Raw genomic sequence first — 15852 nt, 5'->3', positions numbered from 1 at the left:
GCCGCTGCGCCTCGGCCGACTTCACGACCTTCCCCTTGTCGGCTTTCGGAGCCATGGCGGAGGTGGTGGGGGAGATCGACGGCGTTGGTGATGCTGGTGGCGATGGGGGGCGGAGCGCTGCTCTCTTTCAGCTTTGGGAAGAAGGGGGGAGCGGCGGTGATTTCTGAGATTGGAGTAGCAACCGGCGAGATGGGCGAACTGCCCCTGTATTCCCTGCTTATAAAGAGGAAGGGGGCGGGCATTCCGTCTTTCCGAATTAAGAAACCACCCACTATCTCTTTCACGACGCCGCATTCGACGTGAGCCATTTGGGGAGGGCGCGGTGGATACGGAGTAAGATACGGCGTAACCCAGGCTGCGCGTGCCCGTGCCCTGTTTTGGGCCTGGCCCAACAGCGCTCGGCACCGTGTGTGGCCCAGGCCCAGGGGCTCCTGTCGGTGTACTAGAGTAGGGGTACCCTAGTATCCCGAACTTGTGCATGGGCAGTCGCAGCACTCCGCGGCAAGGCTTGCCGGGTGACCGCCAAGGTCCTCCGTGGTTCCTTTGGAGCCATTCAAGAACAAAGTATTCAAGCCAAGGAGACAAGGCCCCGGCAAGAGGAGCTTGCCAGGAAGGCCAACCAAGGCATCTCAAGGAACTTGCCGCGACGCGCCACACGTCCCGACAAGGCCCGGTGAGTGACAAGCTTCCGGGCGCGGCAAGACAACGACCGCGGCAAGGCGCTTGCCGCGACAAGAGACCACTCTGTACCCACGCTCCAACACATCCACCAACGTGTCGCCCTGGGGCCTTTCCAGGCGCGCGTGGCGAGAGGCCGTGCAGCCAGCGGTGCGCGGTGGCAAGCGACGCTGACAAGATAGCCATCGTGGCGAGCGGTGGCGTCCCTGACGGTCCCTTTCTGCACTGTTTGGGCGACGCAGACGGGCATTTAATGCCTTTGTTCCCTGCCGTCAGGGTTAGGTATGGTACACTGTACAGGTAGCTGTACCAACCACAATTCCTTTTCCATTTTTACCCTTGTCTACGTTGCCACCTGTCGGTGACCCCTTGAGCATATAAAAGGAGGCCCATGCGCAACGTAGAGGGTTTTTTTTTCGAAAGTAGAAAACACTCATGCTCGGTCTCGTTAGCAGCTCGTGCATACTGTAGTACTCAGCGCTCCTGAGCAAGAACTCAATACACTCAGACATGCAGCAGTAGGAGTGTTATCTCTCCGGAGAGCTCCGAAGCTGGTAAACTGCTCGTGTGCTTCGCCTCGATCCGCTCTTCGTGCGATTTCCGCCCCCCGCCGAACCGAAAGGGGCTCGGTCCGCCGGTCCCATAGATGTTCGTGGATCAGTTTCCCCGACACTTTGGTTGAAAAGTATGATGCTACTCTCTAAAAATCTAAATTTTTTGCCATACTTGAATATTGCTATGATAATTATGCTTATAATGCCTATGTTAAACTATATATTGAGGCCTACCCCGCTGTCCAAGAAGAGACTAATATTTTGCAGGAAGCTATGGAAGAAGAAATTGATGAAATTGTGAGCTCATTGGATGAAAAAGATGATGAGGAGAGCGAAGAACAAAAGGAGGAAGAGCGGATTAGCTACCCGTGCCCACCTTCTAATGAGAGTAACTCTTCAACTCATACATTGTTTAATTCCCCTTCGTTCTTACCGAAGGATGATTGCTATGATGATTGCTATGATCCCTTGAATTTGTTTGAAATATCCCTTTTTGATGATGCTTGCTATGCTTGTGGCCAAGATGCCAATATGAATTATGCTTATGGAGATGAACTTGCTATAGTTCCTTATGTTAAACATGAAATTGTTGCTTTTGCACCCACGCATGATAGTCCTATTATGTTTTTGAATTCTCCAAACTACACTATATCGGAGAAGTTTGTGCTTACTAAGGATTATATTGATGGGTTGCGTTTTACTACTACACATGATTATTTTTATAGATATAATATGCATGTGCTTGCTTCTCCTACTTGCAATTATTATGAGAGAGGAACTACATCTCCGCCTCTTTATGTTTCCAACACGATAGAATTGCAAGAAACTGCTTACACTATGCATTGGCCTTTACTATGTGTGCATGAATTGTTCTTTTATGACATGCCGATGCATAGGAAGAGAGTTAGACTTTGTCATTACTTGATATATGTTACTTTGTGCTCTCTACTAAATTACAAATCATTGTTAATTAAATTGGCTTTGATATACCTTGGGATCCGAGTGGATTCATTACTTGAGCACTAAATGCCTAGCTTAATGGCTTTAAAGAAAGCGCTGCCAGGGAGACAACCCGGAAGTTTTAGAGAGTCATTTATTTCTGTTGAGTGCTTGCATATAGTTTAAAAACAAAAAAATAAAGAGGGGAAACCAAAACTTTTCAAAAAGGAAAGTGAAAGTGAGAAAGACAAGCATTGTTGAAGTGGGAGAGCTCCTTGAACTTTGTTCATCCTCACGGAAACTTTGTGAATCTTGATTACAGAAACTTCTCAACAAAAATAACTATCCCCTTGTACAATTCCATTGTATTATAAAAATAATGTGCCAAGGTTTGCCTTTAGGATGTTTACAATGCTTGTTGGTTTGTACGGTGCAGGACAGAAACTTTGGCTGTAGTGCTCGATTTTACATTTTTTTAATGGAACGTAAAATGGTTCTGATTCCTTTTGCACTGTCTTTCTGTACAAATTTTTTATTTTTCCTAATTTATGTAGAATTTTTGGAGTATCATAAGTATGGTGAATGTTCAGATTGCTACAGACTGTTCTATTTTTGACAGATTCTGTTTTTGATGCATAGTTTGCTTGTTTTTATGAATCTATCAATTTATATTAGTGGATTAAGCCATGAAAAAGTTATATTACAGTAGACACAATGCAAAAACAAATATGAATTGGTTTTCTACAGTACTTAGAGTAGTGATTTGCTTTATTATACTAACGAATCTTACCGAGTTTTCTGTTGAAATTTTGTGTGGATGAAGTGTCTAATCGAGGAGGTCTCGATATGAGGGAAAGGAAGAGAGGCAAGAGCTCAAGCTTGGGAATGCCCAAGGAACCCCAAGTAAATATTCAAGGAGACTCAAGCGTCTAAGCTTTGGGATGCCCCGGAAGGCATCCCCTCTTTCTTCAACAAGTATCGGTATGTTTTCGGATTTGTTTCGTTCATGCATTATGTGCAAGTCTTGGAGCATCTTTTGCATTTAGTTTTCACTTTTCTTTTATGCACCATGATGGTATGAGATAGTCCTTGGTTGATTTATAGAATTCTCATTGCACTTCACTTAAATATTTTGAGTATGGCTTTATAGAATGCTTCATGTGCTTCACTTATATCATTTGAAGTTTGGATTCCCTGTTTCTCTTCACATAGAAAACCGCCATTTGTAGAATGCTCTTTTTATTCACTTATATTTGTTAGAGCGTGGGCATATCTTTTGTAGAAAGAATTAAACTCTCTTGCTTCATTTATATCAATTTAGAGAGATGACAGGAATTGGTCATTCACATGGTTATTCATAAAATCCTACATAAACTTGTAGATCGCTGAATATGATATGTTTGATTCCTTGCAATAGTTTTGTGATATAAAGGTGGTGATATTAGAGTCATGCTAGTGGGTGGTTGTAGATTGTAGAGACACTTGTGTTGAGGTTTTCAAGTCCCGTAGAATGCACGTATGGTAACCGTTGTGTGACAAATTTGAAGCATGGGGTGTTTCTTTGATTGTCTTCCTTATGAGTGGCAGTCGGGGACGAGCGATGGTCTTTTCCTACCAATCTATCCCCCTAGGGGCATGCGTAGTAGTACTTTGCTTCGAGGGCTAATAAACTTTTGCAATAAGTATATGAGTTCTTTATGACTAATGTGAGTCCATGGATTATACGCACTTTTACCTTTCCATCATTGCTAGCCTCTTCGGTACCGTGCATTGCCCTTTCTCACCTCGAGAGTTGGTGCAAACTTCGCCGGTGCATCCAAGCCCCGTGATATGATACGCTCTATCACACATAAGCCTCATTATATCTTCCTCAAAACAGCCACCATACCTACCTATTATGGCATTTCCATAGCCATTCCGAGATATATTGCCATGCAACTTCCATCATCATCATATACATGACTTGAGCATTTATTGTCATATTGCTTTGCATGATCGTAAGATAGCTAGCATGATGTTTTCATGGCTTGTCCGTTTTTTGATGTCATTGATACGCTAGATCATTGCACATCCCGGTACATCGCCGGAAGCATTCATATAGAGTCATATCTTTGTTCTAGTATCGAGTTGTAATATCGAGTTGTAAGTAAATAGAAGTGTGATGATCATCATTATAGAGAATTGCCCCATAAAAAAAAGAAAAAAAAGAAGAAGAAAAGGAAAGGCCAAAGAAGCCTAAATAAAAAAGGGGGCCAAAGAAGCCCACCCAAAAAGAAAAAAAAGAAAAAAAAGAAAAAAAAGGAAAAGAAAAGGGGCAATGTTACTATCCTTTTTCCATACTTGTGCTTCAAAGTAGCACCATGTTCTTCATATAGAGAGTCTCATATGTTGTCACTTTCATTTACTAGTGGGAATTTTCATTATAGAACTTGGCTTGTATATTCCAATGATGGGCTTCCTCAAATGCCCTAGGTCTTCATGAGCAAGCAAGTTGGATGCACACCCACTTAGTTTTCAGTTTGAGCTTTCATACACTTATAGCTCTAGTGCATCCGTTGCATGGCAATCCCTACTCCTCGCATTGACATCAATTGATGGACATCTCCATAGCCCGTTGATTAGCCGCGTCGATGTGAGACTTTCTCCTTTTTTTGTCTTCTCCACATAACCTCCATCATTATATTCTATTCCACCTATAGTGCTATATCCATGGCTTCCGCTCATGTATTGCGTGAGGGTTGAAAAGGCTGAAGCGCGTTAAAAAGTATGAACCAATTGCTCGGCTCGTCATCGGGGTTGTGCATGATGGGAGCATTTTGTGTGACGAAGATGAAGCATGGCCAAACTATATGATTTTGTAGGGATAAGCTTGCTTTGGCCTTGTTGTTTTGAAAAGACATGATTGCTTTATTGGTACGCTCGAAGTATTATCGTTTTTATGTCAAATGATAGACTATTGCTTTGAATCACTCGTGTCTTAATATTCGTGCCATGATTAGACATATGATCAAGATTATGCTAGGTAGCATTCCACATCAAAAATTATCTTTTTTTATCCTTTACCTACTCGAGGACGAGCAGGAATTAAGCTTGGGGATGCTGATACGTCTCCGTTGTATCTATAATTTTTGATTGTTCCATGCCAATATTCTTCAACTTTCATATACTTTTGGCAACTTTTTATACTATTTTTGGGACTAACGTATTGATCGAGTGCCCAGTGCCAGTTCATGTCTGTTGCACATTTTATGTTTCATAGAAAACCAATATCAAACGGAATCCAAATGGGATAAAAACAGACGGAGAATTATTTTGGAATATTTGGGATTTTCCGGAGGAAGAATCAACGTGAAACAATGTCCGAGGTGGCCATGAGACAGGGGGGCGCGCCCACACCCCTGGGTGCGCCCTAGACTCTCGTGGGCCACCCGTAAGGCGGTTGATGCCCTTCTTTTGCCGCAAGAAAGCTAATTTTACGAGAAAAATCTGGGCGAATGATTCACCCCAATTGGATTTACAGATCTCCGGATATTAAAGAAACGGTGAACGGGTAGAATATGAGAATGCAGAAACAGAGAGATAGATCCAATCTCGGAGGGGCTCTCGCCCCTCCCACGCCATGGTAGCCAAGGACCAGAAGGGAAACCCTTCTCCCATCTAGGGAGGAGGTCAAGGAAGAAGAAGAAGAAGGGGGACTCTCTCCCCCTTGCTTCCGGTGGCGCCGAAGCGCTGTCGGGTGCCATCATCATCACCACGATCTTCACCAACACCGCTGTCATCTTCACCAACATCTCCATCACCTTCCCCCTTCTATATCCAGCGGTCCACTCTCCCGCAACCCGATGTACCCTCTACTTGAACATGGTGCTTTATGCTTCATATTATTATCCAATGATGTGTTGCCATCCTATGATGTCTGAGTAGATGTCCGTTGTCCTATCGGTGATTGATGAATTGCTATGATTGATTTGAGTTGCATGTTTTATTATTGGTGATGTCCTATGGTGCCCTCCGTGTCGCGCAAGCGTGAGGGATTCCCGCTGGAGGGTGTTGCAATGTGTTCATGATTCGCTTATAGTGGGTTGCGTGAGTGACTGAAACACAAACCCGAGTAAGTAGATTGTTGCGTATGGGATAAAGGGGACTTGATACTTTAATGCTATGGTTGGGTTTTACCTTAATGAATCTTTAGTAGTTGCGGATGCTTGCTAGAGTTCCAATCATAAGTGCATATGATCCAAGAAGAGAAAGTATGTTAGCCTATGCCTCTCCCTCAAATAGAATTGCAATAGTGATTACCGGTCTAGTAACGTAGTCAATTGCTTAGGGACAATTTCACAACTCCTACCACCACTTTTCCACACTTGCTATATTTACTATTATTGCTTCTTTATCTAAACAGCCCCTACTTTTTATTTACGTGTTCTTTATTATCTTGCAAACCTATCATATCACACCTACAAAGTACTTCTAGTTTCATACTTGTTCTAGGTAAAGCGAACGTCAAGCGTGCGTAGACTCGTATCTGTGGCCGAGAGGACTTGAGACAGTATTTGTTCTACCTTTATCTCCTCGTTGGGTTCGACACTCTTACTTATCGAAAGAGGCTACAACTATCCCGAATACTTGCGAGTTATCAAGAAGGAAGTCTTCAATCCACACTGTGGGATCAGTTGTCCCATCGTATGATTCGATGTTTATGGGTTTAAACCCTTCAGGGAACTCATGTTCCATTACTTCATCCGTGAAGCATAGGGGTGTGCAGCGCCTCTGTGCCGAGCCACTTCGCGACGCAGTTCAGATGTAGCTGGTCTATTGTATTCGGCTCGGGTGGATTTGTATGTAGTGTATCCAGCGTGACGGTCATTTTCGCGTGTTGAGGCACGCCCCTGTGATCCATAGATCGATCTTGGCTGTCCTGCTTTGTTTTCCAGTTCGTCTCGCAGGTCATGCGTGTGGCCCCGGGCCTTGGTGTTTTTAGTTGTTCGGCGATGTGGTGCGGGCTGGTGTTTGGTCTGACACGTCACTTTATCTCGGCCACGGGGTGGTCGGTCAGCCGCATCCTGTGTTAGTGCCTCATCCTCAAATTGAGGTAACAACTTCCGCCTCGGGTAGCTTTTGTTTGGGCGTTCGAGTCCATATTCCTCGGCTGCCAGGACTTCAGTCCATCTATCAGCTAGCAGATCTTGATCAGCTTGACGTTGTTGCTGCTTCATTAGGCTTTTCATAGTGGCTATAAGCCGTCGCTTGAAGCGCTCTTGCTCGGCTGGATCCTCAGGCACGGTTAATTAATTGTAGCCGAGGCTCACCTCATCCTCGGAGGGGGGCATGTAGTTTTCCTCCTCCGAGTTTTCATTCGTGGCCTGTTCATCAGGGATGGCTTGCCCGTCCCCCTGTCCGGCCTGTTCGAATCCAAGCTGGGTGGGGTAGTCTTCATTGTCTTCGGCATTGTCCGGATTGATGTTGTCTCCGGTACCGGTATCGTTGTGCTTGCTATGGCGTGGTTTAGAGTGGCACCGCTAACGTCGGCGCTTCGGCTTATTTTCGGGAGGTTTGTCCTCACCTATATCCTTTTCGTCCTCGCCATTATCTTCTTTGGGGGGTATCCACCATGTAAATGTCATATGATGAGGTGGCTTTCCAGCGCCCTGTGGGCGGTGGTTGCTCTTCTTCTCCCGCATCATCGTCCATACCGTCGATGTCTTCGGAGTCGAAGTGTAGCATGTCGGTCAAGTCGTCGATAGTGGCTACCAAGTGGGTGGTGGGTGGGCAGCGAAGTTCTTCATCGTCTGCTTCCCTTTCAAGCCGGACATAGTTCGGCGGAGAGTCCTCTGACAAGGAAAGGAACTTTAATGAACTTAACACGTCGCCCAAGGGCGAGTGTTGAAAGATGTCCACGGAGGTAAACTCCAAGATCGGTGCCCAATCCATTTTGACGGGCGCGGACACGCGCGGTTCGGAACCCGTATCCGGAGACGAGTCCCGGGGTCCGACGACACAGGCCTCGAAAGAGGCTGAATCTGTGTTCGTCTCCAACACCGTAGAGTATGAGGCCTCCATGGGGTCCAGCCCCCCATCCACGGACGACACGATCTGCTCTGGATTTAGAGCCGGGGCAGCCGGAGGTGTGATCTCCTGATCGCCGTCTGATGGCAGATCTAAGTCATGCTCATCGCGGCCGTAGGGCGCACCTGTCATGGGCTTGAACCCGTCAAAGATCAAGTCTCCGCGGATGTCGGCAGTATAATTCAGGTTTCCAAACCTGACCTGATGGCCAGGGGCGTAGCTATCGATCTACTCCAGATGGCCAAGCGAATTGGCCCGTAGTGCAAAGCCGCCGAATACGAAGATTTGTCCGGGGAGGAAAACCTCACCCTGGACAGCATCGCTGTAGACGATTGAAGGAGCCATCAAGCCTTATGGTGACGACACAGTGGACCTCTCAATGAAAGCACCAATGTCGGTGTCAAAACCGGCGGATCTCGGGTAGGGGGTCCCGAACAGTGCGTCTAAGGCTAATGGTAACAGGAGGCGGGGGACACGATGTTTACCCAGGTTCGGGCCCTCTCTATGGAGGTAATACTCTACTTCCTGCTAGATTGATCTTGATGATATGAGTATTACAAGAGTTGATCTACCACGAGATCGATGAGGCTAACCCTAGAAGCGAGCCTATGATTATGATTGTTGTTGTTAGTCCTATGGACTAAACCCTCCGGTTTATATAGACACCGGAGGGGGCTAGGGTTACACAAAGTCAGTTACAGAGAAGGAAATCTACATATCCGAATCGCCAACCTTGCCTTCCACGCAAAGGAGAGTCCCATCCGGACACGAGACAAAGTCTTCTATCTTGTATCTTCATAGTCCAACAGTCCAGCCAAAGTATATAGTCCGGTTGTCCGAGGACCCCTTAATCCAGGACTCCCTCAATCGTCTCCCGTCTCCACCCACCACCCGCTGCCCTCATATTTGAGGAGATGTGTGCGGACGCTCACGTGTTGTGGCAGACGTTCAACTGCTACATGTGCTCGACGGCGGCCTTGTGTCGTCGGGTACGTACGTCCTTATATAGCTTCTTTTGCACGAGTTCTACTCGCTTCTTGCACATATGCTTTGCCTGACTAACTTGCACTAAGTAGTTTTTTCTCATTTGGGATTTTCTTTGCAGAGTGATTACGGTTCTCAAGCTTGTCGAGGTACGCAATTTCGATGATTTATATATTTATCTGGATAGTGTATATCTTAGCATTGTGTATGTGTAGTCAGAAATATACTACCTGTTTTACTCACATGGTGTGTATTGGTGTTTCGAATTCAGGCATGTACTCGCTCATACTGTAATTGAACTCTGAATGAACTGATCATGGTGTACGGTGTTGTCTCTAGGCCTACAAGTTCTGGCAATTTTCATGCAAGGAAATAACAGATACTAATTTCCTTGAATTTGGTCAAGGTTTCATTTGCTTCATCATATTAATATAGGCTTATGCCTAAAAAGTCACATGGAAGATGAGGTTATCCCCGTTGGATTTGAACTCCATAACCAAACATTTATATTAACTTCATCGTCTTGAAATGTTGGCTATGCAATTTTTGGGCAGAGGGATTGAGTTAAACTTTAACTTGTACTAACATACATAAGGTGAGAATGTGGGAGAAGTAAAGGTTGCATCTGACATGAACAAGAGGAAATTCAGAGATGGCTCGATGACCCGAAGCATTCTTATCTGTTCCAAGTGCCACACGCTTAACGGTCTTCCTAATCATTCTACCATCATCGCTGATAAGTTAGTATAGCTTCCTTACAATTTTCTAATCATCAGGGGGTACGAAACCATGGAGGAGCTATTGGAGAAGATAACACAGTTTCAACTTGGAATTCACAACAAACTTGGAAGCAACCGAGCACAATAGATAGGAGAGTTACAAGAGTTCATAATGACATGAAGAGAAAAAAAGAGGAAATCATAGCTATATATTTCCACGGTTTAGGATAGTTGATTGTTCCCATCTAAATGTAGTTTTCTATTTTGTAGCTTCCCAGTATAAAAAATGATAGCTATCATATTTCATTTCGTTATTTCAGTGATCAATTTTTTTTGTTCAATTTCTAAGTAAGAGTACTATTTATCTCCTTGCTTGAGCGATGTCCTGCTCTTTTCAAATTTTAGCGGGTGCATAGATTATCTCTGATGGAATGCTTCAGGTTGTGACACAATGATGACTCCCTTGACTTATCATATTTTAACACAACTGCATTAGCCATTTATAATCTTCATTTTTTAACCATGATTTTTTAATAGGTTTCATAGATGAAATAGTCCACATAGTTTTTCACGAGTTTTCCAGATGGAGCAAATGTAACATATGCCTACATGACATGTCTATCTATGGGATGTATAAAGGTCTGAACACCATGGCAATCTTGATCTTGTTCAGCAGCCAATGGCTCCTAATTCTGTGTCAATGATTCTGCTCAGGATTTTGCGTCGATGATGTCCATTGACGAAGTGGTTCCCAGAGGTAGAGAGGCTGGTGGAAGATGTTGTGTAGAGTGTCTCTGAATGGGGGTTCATCCGGCCGTCACTGCGTGTGGCACCCCGGCTCAAAGAAACCGGAACGCCCCGTATTCTAGAACAGAGATCGAGGAGAAGTCTTCTAGAATACGGCACTGCTTAGCATAGAACAAATAAGCTCTTTATTACAATCTATATGGGTACAAGGGATTACATCGGCATGGCGACACTACGCCTGCCATGGTTGCTCTATGCAAGCAGCAGAACAACTCGAAGCAGCGGAATAACTACTGGCAGCGGAAAAGCAACGACCCTGATGAACTCCACTCCGCAGGGACTCTGACTAGAATGCTTATCCTAGCTCGCAACCAAGGAATCCACGGCAAACAAGCAATCTGTAACATCCCAATTTTCAATTTGGATGTTATTCATAGATCATTTATATGCATCCATGTTTTATGCATTTTGTTGCTTTGTTTTAGTTGCATTTTGATCCAAGAGACCTTAAGCAACTCAAGGACCAATTTGAGAGAGTTGGACGTTTCACAAAAATCCAATTTTGAATTGTGAAAATTTGGTAAATTGGATCAAATTGTTTTTCAAAATTCTTTTCCAAGTATTTTTAAATAAAGAGAGAAGATAACATGACTTCTTCAAAATCAGTAGAAAAATATTGGAAATTGAATTTTGAAATTTTGGAGAGTTTATTGGATTTTATTCGCTAGTTTATCTATTAGTTAGCTGAGTAATTAGTACTATAATGTTTGTTTTTAGTTTAGGCATTTAGGCCGAGAAAAATGTTCACGCGGTCATTAATAAGGCCATATAGCTACGTGAAATTTTCTGGAATTTTTAGGTTTTATTTATATTTATTTTGTGTCTTTTTGTCTCTGGAAAAATTGTTTTTTTAAGTTCCGTCGAACTGGGCCGGCCTAGTTCAGCGCTAGGCCACGGCCCAGCTCCCGCACGCGCCCGCACCGACCCCGGTACGGAGTCCTAGCTGCCGTCGTGACCGAAGTCTGGTCCGGACTCCGACTCTCGCTGCTGCCTCGCTTTCCCCCTTCCCAAGTCGGCCGCCCCATCCACCTATACAAACGAAGCCCCCGGCCCCATTCCTCTCCATCCCAAGCGCCGCCGCCCGCCGCTGCACTTTGTGTCGCCGCCACACTAGCGTTGCCGCCCGCAGCAGCCCGCGCCATCACTAGCCACTGTCGTCCCCACCGACTGTCGCCGCCCCACCGCGCCACACCGAAGCCGCAGCCGTCGAGTCGACCCCACCGCCCCCGACGAACCCCGAACCCGTACAAAACCGACCGAACCGTTCGGGTTTTTTCGGTTTTCGTATTAGATCGGTTTATTTCATTAGTTTCGTTTAATTATCAAATGTTCACTCGTTTCACTTCTGTAGCGAACGAATTCATTAGATTAGGTTCTGTAGAGAACGTTCGTTCGATAGGATTTTTCTTTTTATTTTAGTTTTCGGCTAGGGACCTATCCGCGAATATTTTCTTCGCAGATTAGCGCCTGATCTTTAAACCCTCGTAACTTTTAGCCCGTTTGTCCGAATTCGAGGAAACCGACGCCTAAATCTTCAGAGCGACCCCGTCTATCCAGTACACCAACTTGAACATGATTTTTATAATTTGAAATTTGAGTTTAGTTCAGATTAAAATTTGATCTTGTTTTGTTCGTATCTTGAGTTTTGTAGCTCCTTTTGAGTTGATTCTTGTTGCAAATCGATAGCTAATCACATGTACCTACTGTTAAAGATATCATCCACATAAATATAATGTTGTTAAAATTTATTTTCTATGTAGATTAGTTGTTTGCTTGTTTTTGAGTTTTCGTTGGAGCTTTTCTTTGTTTTCTCTTTGCATCGTTTTCTTGTTTGCTTATGTATGCTATTGTTTGTCTATGCTAGATTTTCTGGAGTGTGAAGCTTGTTACTACGAATCTCTAGAGTTTTCCGATCGTTAAGGCAAGTTACACTTTGATCATATTCTTCAATACCCAATTTTTACTATGCAATAGTTTTGCCCCTCAAAGATTTGCATGAGTAGGATTGGGAACATGTGGATTTGGTTGTAGTACTTGAGGTAGGAACCTATTACCTTTGATCACCCTGGGAATATACGTTATGCGCATGTATTGCTTAGCCATGCTTGTAGACGGGGATTGGATCATGACATTCATGGAAGTTGTGAGAGATAATAATTTTGGACAACATTAAGGTGGCAACTTTAATACACATCTGGGTGGATTGGTTGGGGCACCTGAAGAAACCAGTGCTTCCCCATGGGAATCTCGGAGTACCCGTGTGATTTTCCCTTGGTTCGCCACCCAGGCTTAAAGGGATCATATGATATTTCATGCCTAGAAACTTCCGTGTGTAGCCACAAGCCATTATGGGCTCTGGCATAGTTGAGTAAGTTGTGTGAGCTCTTGAAGAGGTACGTGGACTAGCAGATGTAGGGGAAAGTAGGTGTACCGGTCTACCCAGAGTAGAGAGTTAATGCTTCAGAAAGACTATGTCTCGATCTTCTGATCATGGATGTGGTCGAGTCTTGTGGGGAAAAGTGCACAACCTCTGCAGAGTGTATAAAATAATCATGGTTAGCCGTGTTCCTGGTTATGGACATCTTGAGTATCTAGAAGTGGATATTATTGTTGATCTCATCACTCTTTAATTAATGAATTGGGTTTAATGATGATACTTGGTTAATGTTGGGATTTGAGTTGGAGGAACCTTCTCAAATATTGGTATAAACTTTGTAGTAAATAAAATTTATTCCTTTGTTGTATGGAAAATTAGCTTTATGCAAAACATTAAACTTAGAGCCTCCACCAACCAAATATGCATGTATATTTAGTTCTTGCATCCATTTTCTCTACAATGTAACTTTGCCAGCATATTCCATGTGCTGACCTACACGGCTGCAACGTCTCGTGTTGAAGACTTTACCGATGAAGAATGAGGTGTGATAGATCATTGTCATGCACTCAGCTATGTCGTTGGAGTTGATGGACTCATTTATCTTTGAAGCTTCTGCAATTATTTTTCTTAGATGGACTTCAGCCATATTATTTGTGTAATAAATACTCTTTATGAGGACCTCGATGTACTAAGTGTGTGATTGAACTTTGTTATAATTCCTCGAGTATTGTGCGTGTCAGCATACCGATCCAGGATGACACTTAAGCACAGAGACTTCGGTCCATTGGGATCGTGGTCACTACAAGATGGTATTAGAGCACACACTGACTGTAGGACACGACCACTAGGAAAAGCCACAGGATACTCTTCTTTGATCATTTCTAATCCTCCTCTATTTCTATTCTATAGATGACGGACCCCAGGAACAAGTTCACTCAGCCGGATGACGACACCCCTTTCGGACGCCACTTGAAGGAAGTCACGAAGTACCTGAACATCGGACTACCAAGCTTCACTAGAACCTTCACCGCAACCTTACTAGAAGAGGAGTGCTGGAGGATCAAAGTTCGTGTACCTGGGAGGACATTTGCACCAACAACGGAGGCCATTGATTTTACCTTGGATGCACCAACTTGGAATTTGGGAAAGAGCATGGCAGCCCACATCACTTTTGGACGCATTTGTGAGGTGTACCACAAGGAGCTTGAAGACACCATCTATCAAATATGTGGACGCTGAGAGAGCAATGGGAGACGATTCGTACCAGGAAGGATGGATCAATTGCAGCGTACATTCAGAAGATGGATCAGCACATCCGTCGATATAAGAACCAGATGTGCGCTATCATGAAGAAGACCAAGAAGGTGATGAAGAGGAATATTGAGCTAGAAGAGGAACTCAAGTCAACACGTGATGGATATGAAGAAGAAATTGATGTGCTACTAGAGAAGCATGAAGATCTGAAGAAGAAGAATCTAGGAATACCCTTGGTGAAACCAAAGCAAGAACCTGAAGTGGATATTTGTTCGGAAGACTACATCATATTGGATGACACCGACACAGACAGTGATGCAGATGATGACAGTGATGATGATTATGAAGACGAAATTGGAGCTGATATTATGGAGTCTTTCACCGATCAAAATTTTTAGACGACCACCATGTTACTAGTAGTATTCTTCCAAGTAGTTAGAATTGATCTATTTGTAATGGTAGTTAGATCGTTTGTGTGAACCTTGTTTGTTATTGAGTGGTGTGAATTGAATGTATTTGCCTGATATGCATATGGGTAGTGAAATCTCTCATAGACCTTTTTCTATTCTGTTTTCTCACCCCCTCTAACCCATCAGATGCCTCCGAGACGTGACCCCGGATTCACTTTCCTGCTGGAGCTCACCCAGTTGATCCAATAGTAGAATGCCTTGATGCAGATGATGATCCAGAACCAGGGCAACAACAACAATAACAACAACAACAACAACAACAACAACAACAACAACAACCCACCGCCACCACCCCATGTTGACAACCTAGCCCGTTTTTTGAGGTTAAATCCGCCGATGTTTCCTAGCAGCACCAAGCTGATTGTTGTAGATGATTGGCTCCGAAAGATAGGGAGGGAGCTGACCACTGCTGGATGCACAGATGCGGAGAGAGTGCGCTTTGCCGCACATCAGCTTGATGGACCCGCAGCCTCTTGGTGGAAGAATTTCACCACCACTTACCCCATTGATACTGTTACATGGGATCAGTTTCAACAGGCCTTCTGCACCACACATGTTTCAGCTGGAGCCATGAGTTTGAAGAAGTGTGAGTTTCACAACTCACGCTAAGGGAGTCGTACAATGGGACAATATGTGGATGAGTTCAGCAAGTTAGCATGCTATGCCCAAGATGATGTGGCCACAGATGCTGGGAAGCAGGAGAAGTTTCTGGAGGGACTCAATGATGAGCTGAGTATGCAATTGATGGTGGCAACCTTCAACAACTACCAGGAGCTTGTAGACAGGGCCCTCATGATTGAAGGCAAGCAGCAGCAGATGGATAATCGCAAGAGGAAGTATGGATAGGGGAGGTATAATTCTGGAGCTCAGCAGAAGCCTCGCTATTCCCCGTACTCGGGAGGACATACTCATCATAACCATGGAGGGCATATCCATGGAGGACATTCGCACAATGGAGGAATTTCACACAACCACAGTGGCCCTAAGAATGGTAATGGGAATGG

Source organism: Triticum aestivum, chromosome 7B, assembly GCF_018294505.1.
Source record: "Triticum aestivum cultivar Chinese Spring chromosome 7B, IWGSC CS RefSeq v2.1, whole genome shotgun sequence".
Classification (NCBI taxonomy): Eukaryota; Viridiplantae; Streptophyta; class Magnoliopsida; order Poales; family Poaceae; genus Triticum; species Triticum aestivum.
This window is presented reverse-complemented; position numbering follows the sequence as displayed.